Genomic DNA, 17,749 nt, shown 5'->3' with positions numbered 1-17,749 from the left:
GGTTATTGTTACTATTAATATATTATTTTGGTATGTTCACTTGTCTTCAATAATGGAAAAGAAAATATAATGTACCATCTAGTTTCATTATGGGGTCTCAGTTCTTGAGGAATTTAGTACTTTGACTGATAGCTTTAAAGACAAGTGGCTCCATTGACTTCAGTTTTCTGCAGCATTCATTAAGCTGGAGGCAGGCTTTCTTCAGATATAAAAATGATGGATGGAATTCAGGACCTGAGAGTTATTCTCATGATACCATAGACATCAGGAATATGTGTTTGCCCTATGAGTAAAGCCTACATATTCTGCCACGTAAACCCCCAAGTGCATAGACATTGAACCATTTAATCTGCTCTGGGCCCATGTCGCCTAATCCTGCAGCTGATATAATCATCTTCAGACACTTACAGGTCTCTAGACGACACAGCTAAAGAAGATAAAAAGACAAGGTGAACTTGTGTTTGCCCTCTCATTAAATTTTGCAAGCTGCTATGTTTAAGTTTCTATTTTATGGACCACTTAGGCAACTATTAACCTTTAAAAATACATTAGCATTTTTATTCAGACTTTCAAGAAGACACAGATGAAAATAGAAATTAACGATAGTGGGGAGTTCTGACTTACAAATTGATACTCAAATGTTTGAATCATGTTTTTTTCTCTACCATATAAAGAAAATATTCCAAATAATCCACCTATTCTAGTTCTCCTTTAAAACTGGCTATATCTTTTGTTGGTACAAATTATGGTATAATGGCAGTAAGCATTTCAAGGTTTATTGAAACACAGTGTTAGAGAAGAATTACTGATGTTCAATTACTTTAAATTGAAAGATGATGAAGACTTAAATGAGCAGAGAGAGACTCATTTAAACAATAAAACTAAATCTATTTGCTTTATAAGATGATAATTAAATAAAATTTTATTAGAGCTTTTAAAATTCCATTTTGAAATTTGCATTGGCTAGAAATCGTCTTCTATAATGTGGATAATTTAGGCAGATAATGATTAAAAAACATAAAATACTATGATTTGTTTTACCATCATTAGTTATCAAAATGTTTCTTCTTTTTGCTGGCAGGATGGAGAAAATATGGTATTTTTAATATTAGTCTTAGAGCATTTTAAAAGTGTTTTAAAAATACACAAATACTATTCTTAATATTCATAATATAAATTATTATTTAATAATATTATATAATCAATAACATTACATAATATTAATATATTACATATTAATATATTGTATTAATATTAATAATTGTAATATATGATATAATTATATAATATTTATAATATTATTCTTAATAGGTGAATGTTTGGCCTCATGATTATTTACTTTACTTTTGCAAATTTTGAGCCAATCTATTAGACTTTGGATACTAAAACAGTCAGCCATTCACAGCTTTGAAAAGGCCCTTATAAAACTTTGAAGTTTAGCATTAAGAATCTGTAATACACCAGGCTAACTAGACATGGAGCACGAATGACAACTGTTTTGCTGTGTATCCTTCTTACCCAGCACTTTCAGGCAACTTATAAGGAGCATCTAATGCAACTTCAAATTTACAAATAAAATTCCTGGGGTACCTGCGTGGCTCAGTTGGTTAAGCATCCAAATCTTGGTTTTGGCTCAGGTCATGGTCTCATGGTTGGTGAGTTTGAGCCCCACACAGGGCTCTGTGCTAGAGGCACGGAGACTGCTTGAGATTCTCTGTCTCCCTGTCTCTCTGTCCTTCCCTTGCTCGTGCTCTCTCTCTCAGAATAAATAACTATGAAAAAAAAATTTTAATGTTTAAAAATAAAATTCCTAAACATGCCTGCTTACAATGAACATGATCTGTTCTATGTGCTTCTGATACAACGATGACTAAAACAGGGACCTATCAGCTGAAAGGGTTGGAAAAGAGAAAAGGAATTTTAAAGTCTTCACTTCCTTCTTTTTTCTATTAATGTGTACTTGGAACGAACACAAGGTGATTTATTGCATGCATATGGTTATAGATTCTGTTTTCTTAAGATGTAAGAAAGCTGGAGCTTTTTCCTCTTTGAGCTACTTTCTCCATTAGGAAATTCAATGGCAAAATATGAGACATTGCTGAACCCCATGGTTAAAGCAAAAAGGAGAGTAAGGAATAGACACCAAGCAGTGTTTGTGATGGAAAAGCACTAACCCTGAAGTAAGAAAAAAATCAGGTATTTAAGATAGTAAAGAAGGTAAAGGTTTAGGGGTGGGAGAGGTACCCAAGACTGTTTTACAGCTTAGCAACAGAAGGAACCTGTATTAAGGAAAACGTCAACTGAAAGAACCATTTTCCAGATGTATTGTAAGAAGCTAAGAGCCCGATAACTGACAATCATGAAGACTGGACACTAGCTTAGGTGGAACATGAACCTCCTCTCTCCATCCTTCACTGCTCTACATTCAAGCTAAATGGTTGTGGGAGACAAATTAAAACATGGCCTCAGACATGCCAGTGTTAAGTGGCAAATGACAACTTGGTAACAGTTAATGAAGTTTGGAGACTTATAGAATAAATGGCTAAAATTATAAGGTGGAAAATTATAGTAATGACATTTTGGATCAATGTGAGGTATTTTATGTACTTTCTGGAAGCAGAAGACTGGGTTAGTATAATTTAGAGAATGGATAATAATTTCTAGCTGTGATATTCTTATCTTTACAATATTGTACCCCTAGATGCTAACAATTTGTCTGCTCATTTTACTTAATTTATACCAAATTTAGAAGACCATTGTGCTAAACTGATGCATACTGAATCTATTTTTCCTAATAATGTTAATACAATATCAACTTTAGAAACTTTTTTTTTTAATTTTAGGGAGAAAGAGCATGAGCAGGGGAGTGGGACAGAGAGTGAGAGAGAATCTTAAGGAAAGGGAGAGAGAGAGAGAGACAGAGAGACAGAGAGAGAGAGAGAGAGAGAGAGAGAGAGAGAGAGAATCTTAAGGAAAGGGAGAGAGGGAGAGAGACAGAGAGAATCTTAAGCAGGCTCCACGCTCAGTGTGGAGGCCTATGCAGGGCTAGATCCCATGACCCTGACATTATGACCTGAGCTGAAATCAAGAGTCAGCTGCTCAATGTGACTGAACCACCCAGGAACGCCATATCAACTTAGGTGAGTCAAAAGACAGATAAAATCACAGCCTATCTTAAATTTAGCAAAAATCCAAGTTTCTTTGATTTAGAAAACATTTCAGAAAAAAATTGTGAACTTTATTTTCTTATGTTTAAATTCTGATTTTGAATCCTCAGAGTTTTCCTTAGTTTGTTGGATGCTGTCACATAAGAAATGAAAGCCAGACAGGGTGGGTTTATGATGTGATGTATTTTCTCCCTGGAAACTTTTAAGCCTTGAACACAAAAACGTTCTGAAAATTCATCATTGTTTAGTTTTGGTGCAAACCATTCAATATGGCTTTAATTAGCTTTCAAAGTCTCCAGCACAAAATAGAGTGGTGGCAGAAATAAATTGTTTAAAGGAAAAATACAGACTGTGCTAAAATGCACAGCCTAATCTTCAAGAAATACTATATTCTAAGCACAACATAGTGTTTCCTTCATATTGCCTTTGCCTCATTTTGATTTAAAAATGTGTTTCTTCCATTTTCCATAGAATATAAATAGCTTCAGAAATTTAAAGTTAACTTTGAAAATTGTAGCCAACAGTGCTTTTTCTGCAAGAGTTCACATTTGTTATTTAAAGGAACAGTGAACTCATAAAAGTTTCTTTATCACTTATCACATTCTTTGAGGTGGTGTTTATTCACAAATTATTGAAAATGGAATACAAGGATGTGAATCCCAAATGGGAAACAGTGCTATTGAGAGGACTGTTAGTCGTCTTCACACGAGCTCTAAGGTTACGTCCAACTGTAAAGTTTCTATGCTGGAAAGGGCAAATGACGCCTGGGTAGGAGGAACGTTAGTGAAATATAAAATCAAACAGTTGCTTAGTGGGGACATTTGAAATAGTCTTTGGAAAACTACAAATTTTGAATGTATTTTCCCTGGAAATTGATCCTACAGTAATTCTCCCAAATTGAGTTTGGGATTATAAATCTATATGAATTATTTCCCAACTGATTATAACGAAAGATATCTTACATTTTATCAATATATTAATTTTTATTCCCAGAAAATTCTGTAACTATTATCTCATTTTCATTTAATGAAACTTCTTCCAAAAACCGGGCAGTTGTTTTTTACCACTTGAAACAGAAAAAGACATATAAAAATATATCAACTGGCTTGTTTCCACTGAAAGAAGCAGAGATACTTTCAATTCTTTCTTTTTTGTTTTGTGCATGTAAAAACTTAGTTTTACAAGATGTCCAAAACAACAAAAAATGTCTAGATATGGCGATTTAGAATTCTGTTTTTTTCTCAGTATGAAGGGTGCTTTTCCGTGGAAACTGCATCATTTTCATTACCCAGGCAATATCTGCTCCCTCTAGCCTGTGCAGTTTAAAGATTTCAGCTTCCAAGAACAGGACGCAACAACCATTCTGGTTTATTATGCTGTCAAGTTGTACAACCAAAACGTATGATATTCTAGCCTGAACCCCTCCATCCCAGCAATGCTAGCTAGCTACCTGACCTTGGGCCAATTATTTCTGTCTTTCCCATTTCTCACCACTAAAATAATACTTACCCCCATAGAGAGCTGGAAGAACTAAGTGAGTTAGCACATACAACATTTTTAGAACCTAGTAAGAGGTCAATAAATAAAAGTTATCGTAATTTTATTATCAGCATATTAATTTGTAAGCATTACAATCATCTTTAAGAACAATCAGAATAGTAACTGTAATTTTTGTTTCACACATTTACATGAATTATGTTATGGAACTATCATAACAGTAACTACTAATCCTAACCCCATTTTACAAGTAAGAACACTGAGATCATGGGAAGGTTCATTAAAATCACTCACACAACTAGTAAATGGTAGAGTTTGTACTATAAATCCATGGAGTTTGACTGAAGAGCCATGATCCTTAAGAGTCATAATAGATGATGTCTTATATATCTCAGATCAGATTCTCTCTCCTCTTGACTTCCAGATGCATACTAAGATTATTTTTCTCACATAAATTGTTAATGGTACTTGCATTGATTGAAAGAAAATCTAGTCAGTAGTTTCATATGAGAATATCTCTCTGATCTTTTTGCATTATTCCTAAATTTGTGAAGAGGCAAGAATGCCAACAAACCCGAGTTAGATTGGATTATTTTGTGGCCATAGGAATATCAGGCAGCCAGCTGGGTAAGTCAGGTTAGGGCAGGAACACAGAAATCAGGGTCTCTCCTATTGGGAAACTCAATTCTTTAATCACTCATAAGGAAAGTTCTCTGGCTGTTTTGCCACTTTTATCCTCAAGTACACATTTGTCCTCTTAGACATAGAAAGGTGTGTACCCCGACCTCCCATTGTCCCTATTTACTGAAGGATCTGTTTGACAGTCATGTCATAGTATTATAAATTCTCCATTTTTATAATTTAGTAAATTCGATATGCTATACAACTTGTAAGCTTCTATTCAGTCCTGATTTTTTAAGTCCAAGTATTAGTATTAGTATATATTGGTGAAATTATAATGTGGCATGCTTACTCTTTTTAATGTCAGATTGTCTGTGATCATGACTAAGGGAAAGTAACCATGACTAAGGAAATCATTAGTGTGCACTTCTTTTATTATTACCTGTACTTAAACCCAGGATAAAATCTTAGTATGTCCCTGGAAGAGTGTTTGATCTCACTTAATGCGTAAAGGGCATAACACATTCCCTTAGAACAGGGAAGCAAAAAGATAAAGCTGCTTCATATCATCTCTTACATTAGAAGGGAAAGATAGCTTCAATAATTTAACATTCTTTTCCTAACTTTAAAACAAAATGGGGTGATGATGCCAGAAAATTGTATTTAAAACCGTATTTACATAACATATGCTAAGCATATATTTTGAGTTTTATGAATTTACTTCATTAGAATTCCTGTTTTTGGAATTTTTATTAGATTATCAGAGTGTTCAATTTCTTCTGCCCACTTGGCTAACTGATGGGTCCCATAAATATTGAACCCCATGAATTGTACTGATTATAGTCTCTGTGCTCAGAATTCTTACTCTTAATTAAGTGGTGACGCTCATAAATTTCAGACCGTGAATTGTCCTGGGAGCCACAGTTAGAATGTTTATCAGCCAATCAGATCTCTTAATTCTCTCTCTTGTTTTATGAAATGAAATGTGGCTTCTATATAACATTGGATGTGATGGATACAGAGTGGTTGTTAGATTGGCCTTCTTTCTTTTTGTAAGCACTAATATTTTAGAAGATAAATAGTACTTGATGCTTCATTTACTTTGATTGTTTTTAATCTCAAGATACTTTGGAAAATTTATTATGCTATAAAGCTTGAGTTAGCTACAGCTTCTCTGTTCTGATCCAAATAAGCAATAGTCATCAAAACTTCAGTAATTCAGAAACATTGTGTCATGGTTATAGCAACAAAACCATTTCAGAATGAAACTAATTATTGATTATCCCCAGGGCTTCTGAGATCAAGTATGCCTCAGTATAGTTAATTATGCCCTCAGCCTGGCAGAGTTTTTGCAATGGCAGGTTCAATTTACTTAGCAAAAGTATTGCTTTGTAAGATTTGCAGATGAGTCAATTAGACAGTCATTAATTGGGTGGCAATTGGAAATATGGTGTTGCCCAGTTGGGAAATGGGCTACTCCAATAATTAATGTATACTAATGCCAGCATTAATGACCTTGAGCTTTTCCCCATGTATCCAAGGAAAAACAAATCAAAGAACCATTCAAGGAAAAATTGATTTTGCTGAACTGGTATGTTTTTGAGACAGAGATTCAGACTGCTTACTGAATGCACCAAAAACCTCAAAATTTCAGGCTAACAGTAGCTGTCCTCAACTGAATAAAAAACTAAGTATTGGGAAGCTCATAATTAATTTTCATAGTATTGTATTTTCAATATTATTTATTAAGTAGCTGGTTTCTGTCTCTTTAAGGAAGAATTTTTTCATTGTTAATAGACTTCAAAATATAACAATTATAACATTCCCCATTTTAAATGAATTATATAGAGTATTAAGGAACTTATTGAAACATAATATCCAATTTCTCAAAGGTTAACTGAAAAATTTTTAATATTCACTTTCCTTCTTGGAACACAAGATAATTACAATAATAGAATTAGGCTATGTTCTTATTTATGAAACATCCCAAATTGTTAATATACTTTGCTGAGTAAATTGTAATATCTACATTATCACATTTGAGGCTGTGTGGAGGTCGCATAGATCTGATTTTCAGGAAAAATCTTTGTAATTTATATAGTCACATTCTAAAAGAAATGTAAAATCAAAACCTGAGTTAGACAGAGAATACATCTGGCTAAAAATTGGCTTGTAATGTATATAAGAATGGACATAATCTTTTTCAAAATACCACACTTCAGATTTTGAAAACTATATTTTAATTTCTTTGTGGGATGCAAAAGAAATGATCTTGATATATGTGATCTAGTGATCTAATACAAATTTAGTATAAATTACGTACACACATTGGTGAAATTTTAAAAAGTGTAGACAGCAATGTACAATTAGGTCAACATAAATATCACATAAAAATATATCTAGGCTGAAAGGGCACAAAATAGAGATTCAGTCTCCCTACACAAAGTCACAATTCTGCAGAATTGGTCTGAAAATTGTCCCTAGGGCACCTGGTTGGCTCAGTCTGTTAAACATCTGACTGTTGATTTCAGCTCAGGTCATGATCTCAGGGTTTGTGAGATGGAGCCCTACATTGGGCTCTGTGCTGGCAGCGTAGAGCCTGCTTGGGATTGTTTCTCTCCTTCTCTCTTTTCCCCTCACCTGCTTGTATGCCTGTGCACTCAAGCTCTCTTATTTTCTCTCAAAATAAATAAGCAGTTAAAAAAAAAAAGATTGTCCCTAATCATCTTTCACAGTTTCTCAGAGATTAATTTTTTTTCTGTTATCGATGCTATTCATGGCTATAGATTTATAGTAACCCTGGTAAGTTAGTCAGCAATATTTCCTAAAGTATTTCTATTGAAAACTATTTTCAATTTTGAAAAATGATGGAATAACTGCAGTCAAATAAATCTGAGAAATGCTAAAATAAACAAATTTTTAAAAATGTACTTACTGAAGGACTTTCTAGGCCTATGCAGGTACATATTAAGAATCTTTAACAAGAAGATATTACAAGGAGTCTATCAAAAAATGATTTGGCCGTGTAACTTTTTCTTTTTACTACAGTACATCTCCTTATGCAAGTATTCCAGGGAAACTCTTGGAGAAAGCTAAAGATTAATTTGAAGGTCTAATTTTAACTGAATGTATAGAACTCAATTCAGGACATTGGATTAAGTATCTCTAAGATGTTTAATATTTTAAATCATGTGTAATTATATAATATTTGTTACATCTTAAGACATAGAAACAAAGTATAAGGTGAGTTATGAAATGTAATAATACAGTGAACTTCTATGAATCCACCAGCATGGTTTTGAATGAGAACATTGCCAACATAACTATATCTCACAGTGTGTACCATTCCTAGCCCATCCTCTGCCTAAACATGGTGATAGCTATCTCCCTAAATCTAGTGCCAACATTCTTTTTCTTCTTAAAATACTTTTGCTATGTATGTAGATACCTCCCCAAGTGATTTATTTTGTTTGTATTTTTTTTTTGTTTTATAAAAAGTATATTGCATATGAATGTTTATAACTTAATTTTTCACTTATTTCTAAGATACATCTATGTTGCTGTTGCCTATCTACAAAACATTCATTTTCATTGCTATACAGATTCCATTGTGACAATAACTTTACTTATTTATCAATACTTATATCTTCAAATCATGAGTTATCCACGAATCTTTTAAGAATATTAAAGTCAGGATTACGTTTTGATTCATTTTGTATTTTCCAATGTTTTAGAAATGATTTCTTGAGTACAATACAAGATGGGATATCAAAGATACCCTTCTTCAAGGATCCTATAATCTTGTAGGAGGTATAAATATGCAGATCATCAGTGGGATACAATGGGGTATTATCCTACCTGAAGGAAGACTGACTTATTCTGATTTAGAAAGATAATAAGCGCTATATAAAACAAAAGTAAAACAGGACAAAGGAGACCAGAAGTCCAGGAAGGGGATGTGATTTCTGATAGAAAGGTCCAAGTACCGTCATTGAGAAGTATTTGAACAAAGACTTGAAGGAGGTATGGAACTCAATGACTCATACAGATAGAGGATGGATATTCCAGGCAGTGCAAAAGCCAGTGCAAAATGCCTAAAGGAAAGGTGTGTCTGACATGTATATAAGCCCATCAGACTTGTAAGACAATAAAGGACCCAGAAGACTAATAGATGAAACCACTGAGGTCATGACTGAAGATCACACAGGGCATTTAGGCCATTGTAATGACTTTGGCTTTTATTTGGTGAGCAGTAGGATGCCTTTGGAAGGTTTAATCAGAGCAATGCCATGATCTGACCTATTTTGAAATGAACTCCGTGGCTGTTAATTGTGAATGCTGAGATCAAAACAGGTAGCAACAAGGATAAAAAATTTATTGCAGTAATCTCACTCTCTAGGTGAGTGATGTTGGTGGGTCAAATCAGGATGGCAGTGGAGGTAGAAATGAGTAGTGGTTAGATTCTGAATAGATTTTTCATGAATCGTTCCATTTTACTCTTTAACTTATGTGTTATACTTTTATTATTTTTATTGGTTTTAATAGAAATTAAAATATACGTCCTGATTTATTAAAATCTATAAATTAATACTTTTACCACCACCTAGTCTTAGAAAAAGGATTAGAACCCTTTACTTCCATATATTCCCTCCCATGCTCACCTTACTGTACCCATGCATTTTAATTTCACATGTATTTTAAATGTCTCAAAATATTGAGGTTGTTTTAATGAATGCTACTTCTTATTTACCTATATGTCTCCTTTTTAGTAGTCTTCCCTTCCTGCATTGTTGTAGTTTCATCTAGGATAATTTTGCTTTTGTCTTAAGAATTACTTGATATTTCTTTTAAGACTGTAGGCAAACCGGTCTCCCAGTTTTGCTCATCTATAAACATCTTTACATAGCTATCATTTTGAAGGATATTTCTAAGATACTCTGAATCTAAGTTGGCAGGTATTTTCTTTCAGGTCTTTAAAAAACTCATTAGATTTTCTTTCCATTTCTATTGTTCCTATTGAAAAGTTAGCTCTCAGTTTTACTCTGTTATGCCCAGAATTCGTGATCCCTAAAGACCACCAGGGAGCCGAGTCCGATGCAAAAGAGCCTTTATTCGAGCTAGCTCGAGCTCAATCCCCTACCTGCACCGACGCAACGGTGAGATGCCTGAGATGCCGGGGAGAGAGAGCGAGTTTCAAAAGCACAAAGGTTTTATAGGGGTCTAGGGGCAGTTGATGAGGTAATGGCTATGGCCTCAGCTGATTGGCTGGGGGTCCGAGTCCTGTTAGCAGGTCGCGGGAGGGGGGGGGCATGTTTTGTTCGGGAAGTTTGAACGGGTGAGCAGGAGGTTACTCAAGGGGAGGAAGCGTGGTCTGAGGTTTCTGCGATTTTCCCGGAAAGGGGGCATGTCAGGGACATAGTCACTCAAGGTGGAGGACACAGAACAAGATGGAGTCAGCCGGCGTAGGTCCACTCTTTCTTTTTTTTTTTTTTTTTAATTTTAAATTTTTTTTTTCAACGTTTTTAATTTATTTTTGGGACAGAGAGAGACAGAGCATGAACGGGGGAGGGGCAGAGAGAGAGGGAGACACAGAATCGGAAACAGGCTGCAGGCTCCGAGCCATCAGCCCAGAGCCTGATGCGGGGCTCGAACTCACGGACCGCGAGATCGTGACCTGGCTGAAGTCGGACGCTTAACCGACTGCGCCACCCAGGCGCCCCAGGTCCACTCTTTCAACTCTTTCTGTTTAACAGTATTATGCTTTTATTTTTCTTTTGGCTTTTAGATTTCTTGTTTGTTGCTGGGTTTCAACAGTTTTATTATATGTAACTAGGCACAGTTTTTGGCTTGTTTTGTTTTGTTTAATATCTTCTTGCTTCTGGAGAGCTTACTGAACTTAAAGTTGGATTTTTTTTTTTTTTTTTTTGCCAATTGTAAGAATTTTCTATTACTTTTCTTGTATTGCCTCTGCCCCTTCTTCTCTCATTCATTCCGTTCAAAGACTGAAACTACACATATGTTACAAAATTTACCCGTGTCTCATACATTGGGTGTTTCTCATACTTTTTTTTTTTCTGCCTGTGTTTTACATTAAACATTTCTACTCACCTGAAGGCCAGTTACCAGTTTGATATGTGAAAGGGCGGGCCTACACCAGCCAACTCCATCTTGTTCTGTGTCCTTCACCTTGACCACGTCTCCTCCCCTTGAGTAACCCCCCCCTCACCTGCCTAACAGGACTCGGACCCTTCCCCAGCCAATTGGCTGAGGCCACAGCCATTACCTCACCAACTGCCCCTAGGCCCCAATAAAACCTTTGTCCTTTTGAAACTCCTCTCTCCCCGGTATCTTACCTCTGCATCAGTGCAGGTAGGGGATTGAGCTCCAGCTAGCTCGAATAAAGGCTCTTTTGCTTTTGCATTGGACTCGGCTCCCTAGTGGTCTTTGGGGATCACAAATTCTGGGCATAACAATATGTATCAAATGTGTGTTAAATCTATCTGGTAAGTTACTTATTATAAATATTGTCATTTTCTGTTCCAGAATATGCATTTAACTTTTAGTACAGATTCCATTCCTGGTGAAATTCTCCGTCCTGTTTTATACTTTACTCAACACATTAATTACATAATATGAGACTTTTTTAATCACAATAAATTTTAAGTCTGTGTATAACTTCAATATTGGAACGACCTAGAAACCTATTTTCAGTGTCGATATTTTCTCTTGGATTTGTCTATTTGTTCCTGCTTTTTTCTTTTTTTTTTTTACTTGCTTTGTATGTGTGTGTTTGTCTGTGTGTGTGTATGTGTGTGTGTGTTGGTATACCTGTTAAATTTTGGCTAAATTCTGGACATCACATTTGAAAAATTGCAGAGATTCAGGATGAAACTGATGAGGAAGCATAAGGTAGGCTGAGGGCAAAATACAAGCTAGCCACTCCCACACCCCCAGATGTGATATGTGTGATATTCCTTATGAACTGCTGGCTGCCCAAGAACAAAGGAAAGGAAAGGTGACAAATTGCTAACTGATCGAAATCATAGTCATACAGGACATGGGTCTCCATGTGTTTACAAAGATCTTAGTAATTGCAAGAAAAAGGCAATCTTATTAATAGCCCAATCTCCAGAAACCTATAGACTCCATTTCCTGGAGCCCCAACATCACCCTCTCTTCCACAGTCATGTGGAGAACAAAGGCAAGAAGGAAATGGCAGGTAAAATTCAATTGCCTTATAACCTGCAGCCCATTGACAAATACTTGAGGCTGCAGAGTTAAACATTTCTTCAGGAACTCTTTACTGTCTTGATGTTAATGATTTGCTAGAGGGAAAAGTAACCTTAGCTTGACAATAGCAAGGCCTCAGGTATCTTAGGAGTCCTCTCAAGCATACAAAAGACCTCTGGAGGCCTTCTTTTTGACTTTACCTCCCGCAACTTCACAATATATAAGGAGCCACTCCTCACAAACCCAGTGAAGCTCTTCCTGCCCATGGTTCCTGTCCCCATGCTTTAACTTAATCACTTGTTTCACCAAAGACATCTCTAAGAATTCTTTCTTGGCCATCGGCTCCAAACCCCCCACCACTCCAAAATTTCAACACTGTCTTCCTCAAAAATAGATGCAATGTCAAGAATTTCTATCTTTGATACAAGAAGATTTGATATGATTTGAGGCTGAATTTCAGTCATCCTGAAGAGCTCGTCTTTCCAATTTACCTTTACTCCTTGAGTTCCTTCGGGACTTTCATATAACAATATAATGTTTCTAAACTATCTCCTAATTGGTGAGTCCCCCCAGAAGTTTTTTTTCTCTTCCTTAGGCCCATGAAATTGCCAATTTCCTGTTTGTTACATTAGCCCCTGGTTGATTATAAATTGACAAATTCCATGAGTGAAGATGTAATTCCTCTTTCTTTCTTGGGATCTTTGTTTCCCCAGCAGATTCTAGCTTATTCTCCACTGCTTACAAAAGTGGTGTGTGTGTTGTATTTTGTTCAGTTTTTAGTTGTCCTTATAGGAAGGGTTGTTTTTTGATATAGGCTATCTCTTTAGAGATGGAAGGAAACATTTGGGGCATATTTTTAGGGTAAATAAAACAAAGATTCACATCAATTTGGAAGAAAAATATGAGGAAAAATGAAATCTAAGATCACCGAGATTTTTGTCTTGAGCCACTTCTAAGTGATGGATTTGTCATTAAATACGTGTGCTGCAAGTTTTGAGGACAGACCTAGTTATAATAACTGAAGCTTAAGAATGGGAACTGGACAAGAAATGTGAATATAGGAGTCACTAGCCTAGAGAGAACTGAAAACCAAGAGGCTGACAGTAGCCTCTTTGCTCTCCAGCTCACGTTTGTCTCACAAGCCTTTTACATCTCTGGGACTTGCTGTTTATTATTCTTTATATTTTTTCACTCTCTCAGTTCCTCATGATCTTCTTTCCTTCCTTACCCCATTGATATTCCATAGTCTAGTATCACAATCATTGCCCCAGATATAGTCCCTATTTCTTTATATCATCGCTCTCTATCATACTTCACAGGAAAAAAATCTCATCCCTGATTAAGTCCAACTTTACTAGCTTTCACCTACACCCTAGAAGCTTAGGTCTAGCCACAGAAAACACACAACCATAATGCTTGATACATTTTCAATTCTTGACAATTAAACAGATGTGGAACCTTAAGTTTGCCCAGTGATGCTCTTATACTTCCCATGCCATTTCACTCTCAGTCTCTGAGACAACTATTTCCTTACTTTGCTTTCCTTAAACATGCCATCAACGATGACTTCTTTCCTCCTCACATTTAGTTCATGATCTTGCTTCCTGTTGCATTGGGAGAAGTAGTAGAAATTAGAGCATTTCTATGATCTGCCAGCATTCTCAATCGGCATCTGTGCCATTGTGATTTACACTCCCTCATTTCCACCGATGAATTTCCCCTTGCTCCAAAATATGGAGAACCCCTTATTTGTGTATTGGATCCATGCACTTTTTTGTCTACTCAAAAATATTCCTAGAATTTTGTCTCATTAATATCTCTACATCATCAGGGTTTTATTTTTCTCTCACAACTTGTTTATTCTCACCATTACTCAAATAATATATTTCTCATCTTAAAGAAAAATCATCCCTTGACCCTTACCCCCTGCAATTGCTGTTCAAAGTGTCTGCTTTTCTTTACATAAAAGCATCTTGACAGAGTTCTTTATACTCATTGTCTACATTTCTCCTCCCATTCTCTCCTAAATGGCTTCTTGCCTCCAACACTCCACCATAAGGCTTTCGCAAAGATCAGCAATAACTTAGATTTTGCAGGATTCAATGATTAATGCTCAGTCAATGGGTTATTGACCTATCTGCAACATAAGTCCCAATTTCTTTATCTTTACTTGGTCTCCAGAATCTCATTCTCTTCCTTATCCTCCTACTTCATTGGCTGATGATCACAGGTCTGTCTTTTCAATGGTTCTTCCTAATTTCTAATGCAATGCCCTGGGTTTACTGCTTCTTCTTATCTTTTACAGTCCCGCCTCAGTCACCACATATATCAAGATTTTAAGATCAGGGGTGTTGCATTTCATGTGATGCCAATGACAATATTGAACTCACTGTCCCTGACAGCTGGCTTAGCACACACTTCTTTATTCCTGTTAAGCCTGTTATACAAGACTTTAGGTGGCCTGGATATGCTGTTTGTCTCATTTGGGAAGCAGTTACATTTTCCACTGTTTCCAAAACCTTTTCTGAAAAAGAGTTAGATTAGAACAAAGAGTGAACTAAAGAAATGAAAGGAGAAAATGAGTTAACTCCCTTGCTGTCTGAGTTTTTATTTTGTTTTACTGAACCATTAAAAATGAATATATGAAAAGAATGTAAAGTGGTAAGGTGAATTGAAAGCTCTACTTAAGGTTCTGAATTATGGCACTTTTCTTTGGAAACTTAGAAATATGAGTGTTCTTTCTGGTTGCACCATTTTGTTGGTAGGGTGGTATGTATACATTACAAGTGAATGTGAAATAGATTTCAGGAAATCTTCTAGGGGAATGATAACTTGGATACCTTAGTCTCACAGTGGTTAATGTGACAGTTAGTTTTTTATTTTTATTTTTTGTCGTTGTGCTTATTGTGGTCCAGCTTAAAATATTCAAACTTACCTGTTCTCCTACTGGATTTTTTTCTACCTAACTTAAAATCTTATATGCAATGCTTAATTCTGCAGTGACTTTCCATGCTTTTTCTGCATATGGGATATCTGACATTGCAAATAATTTTATTCAACTGTTAGACATTTTCATTTTTTGACATAATCCTTATTTAACCATGTATACATGACAGATGTTTGGATGAAATCTGTCTATTTCTGTTATTTTTCTGTTTTCCTTAGCAATGCATTTACCTTTTTCTTTTGCTGTGTCTTTCCTGGTTTTATAACAACAAGTGCATCTGCACAAGCACGATCATACACACACTATACGCCAATGAAGGTAAAAGCTTTTCACAGCACACATGCCCAAATTGTGCTAGTTTCGGTTAGATAGATTTGGCTATTGATGCCACAGGTCACAATGTAATTTAGAAGCAATTAAAAGGTAATGAATGTGCTGAGCTGAAACCTCTGCCTAGAAGGCTTTTTCTGGAGAAAATAGATTTGTGTGTCTTTATAGTCCCCTGCAGTAATGTCTTTGGGCAAAATGGCAATTTCAAGGACTATGGGCAAATAGTAAGGTATAATCTTGATTTTTTTTTCCTGCGATGTTTATAGAGAGTTATGAATACTTCATTGATACAACAGCATGAATCATCCTATAGTAGTTATTAGACATCAACTAATTTAAAAGAAAAATTACTCTTATGAATAGCTTTCTTTTATGTTTATTTATTTTTGAGAGACAGAGGTGCAAGTGGGGGAGGGATAGAGAGAGAAGGAATCTGAAGCAGGCTCCAAGCTCTGAGCTGTCAGCACAGAGCCCAACGCAGGGCTCCAACTCACAAACCAGGCTTTGCACATGACCTGAGCCAAAGTGGGACGCTTAACCGACTGAGCCACCCAGGCAGCCCATTAATATGTTTTTAAAAGCACATTTATTGAAATAGGTTTCATAGTATCGAATAATGATAGTTTTTAATGGTCTGTGAAGAAGTGCACTGGCAGTATGGATTGGATGCTTGGGCATTTTCACAGGCTCCTGCAGTTATCTGTAGGATGAATATCCTAACTATTGAGTCAGGATAGTCTATGTGCCTGGTTAATGTCAATATGCACCAAACACTAACAAAATAAAAAGTTACAGTTATAATTTTAGACATAAAAACATCAGATAGTTTTGTTCACATTGCAAAGATGTGGCTAAAGCAGTACGTTGCCTTTACACTATTTTAATAAAATGAATAGATTTTTCTTCCAAGAATAATTTTCTGATTCACCCAATTGCTGTGTATGCAGTCCCTTATTTGGGATGTGGTTTGTTGGGCTTGTTCTATAACCAAAAGAGATTTTAAATATGACTAAAATAACATAATAATTATGTTACAAAATCCAGAACTGTCAGCATAACATCTAGCCCATGCCTCTCATATTTTTATTTTCATTATCTTGTATTCCTGGTAGCCTTAAGATTAGAAGTTCTAGATAATATTCTGGTCAAGAAAGGATAGATTCGTCCTGAAAAAAAAATATTATACTATTTTAGGTGAGTTGTTTATAAAGTAAACAAGAAAATAACATAAAAGAGCCATTTAAAGGCCACCTCACTGACAAATGGCTTATTTAGAATGGAGAGTATCCTAAACTGTCATGGTTCTCCAAGTCCTACTCTAATTTTATTCTATGACTTTGTCACTAACATTGGGACTGCCACTGAGGAATCATTATAGACCAAAAAAAAAAAAAAAAAAAAAAAAGTACAATTATTGGTGCCTATTGATGTTACTTAAAATGTCCCCTGGAGGGGCGCCTGCGCAGCTCAGTCGGTGAAGCGTCTGGCTCTTGACTTCAGCTCAGGTCATGGTCTCATGGTTTGTGAGATCAAGCCCCACATCAGGCTCTGCACTGACGGTATGGAGTCTGCTTGTGATTCTCTCTTTCTGCCTCTCTCTCTGTCCTTCCCCCACTTGTGTTCTCTTTCTCTCTAAAAATAAGTAAATAAACATGTATAAATAAATAAATAAATAAATAAAATGTCCCCTAGAACACATGGATTGATTGTTTTGATTGTTGTATTCTCTCTCACTTCAGTGTCTGTATTCTTCATATTTTTGTGACAATTTTTTTATATATACCTCACAAATGTTCACTTTGAGTATACAGTAGTTATTCAGCAAACAAGTATGTATAGAGAAACTACTACATGTCTACTATGTGCTAGAGGTACAAATAAGGATTGCACCAATCCGTATCTTTGAGGAGCAGGAGGTATAGCAGGAAATACTTAAGTAACATTTTAACTCTATTTG

Source organism: Panthera uncia (genome assembly GCF_023721935.1).
Source record: "Panthera uncia isolate 11264 chromosome C1 unlocalized genomic scaffold, Puncia_PCG_1.0 HiC_scaffold_4, whole genome shotgun sequence".
In the NCBI taxonomy this organism is placed as follows: domain Eukaryota; kingdom Metazoa; phylum Chordata; class Mammalia; order Carnivora; family Felidae; genus Panthera; species Panthera uncia.
Note: the sequence above shows the minus strand (reverse complement) of the source record.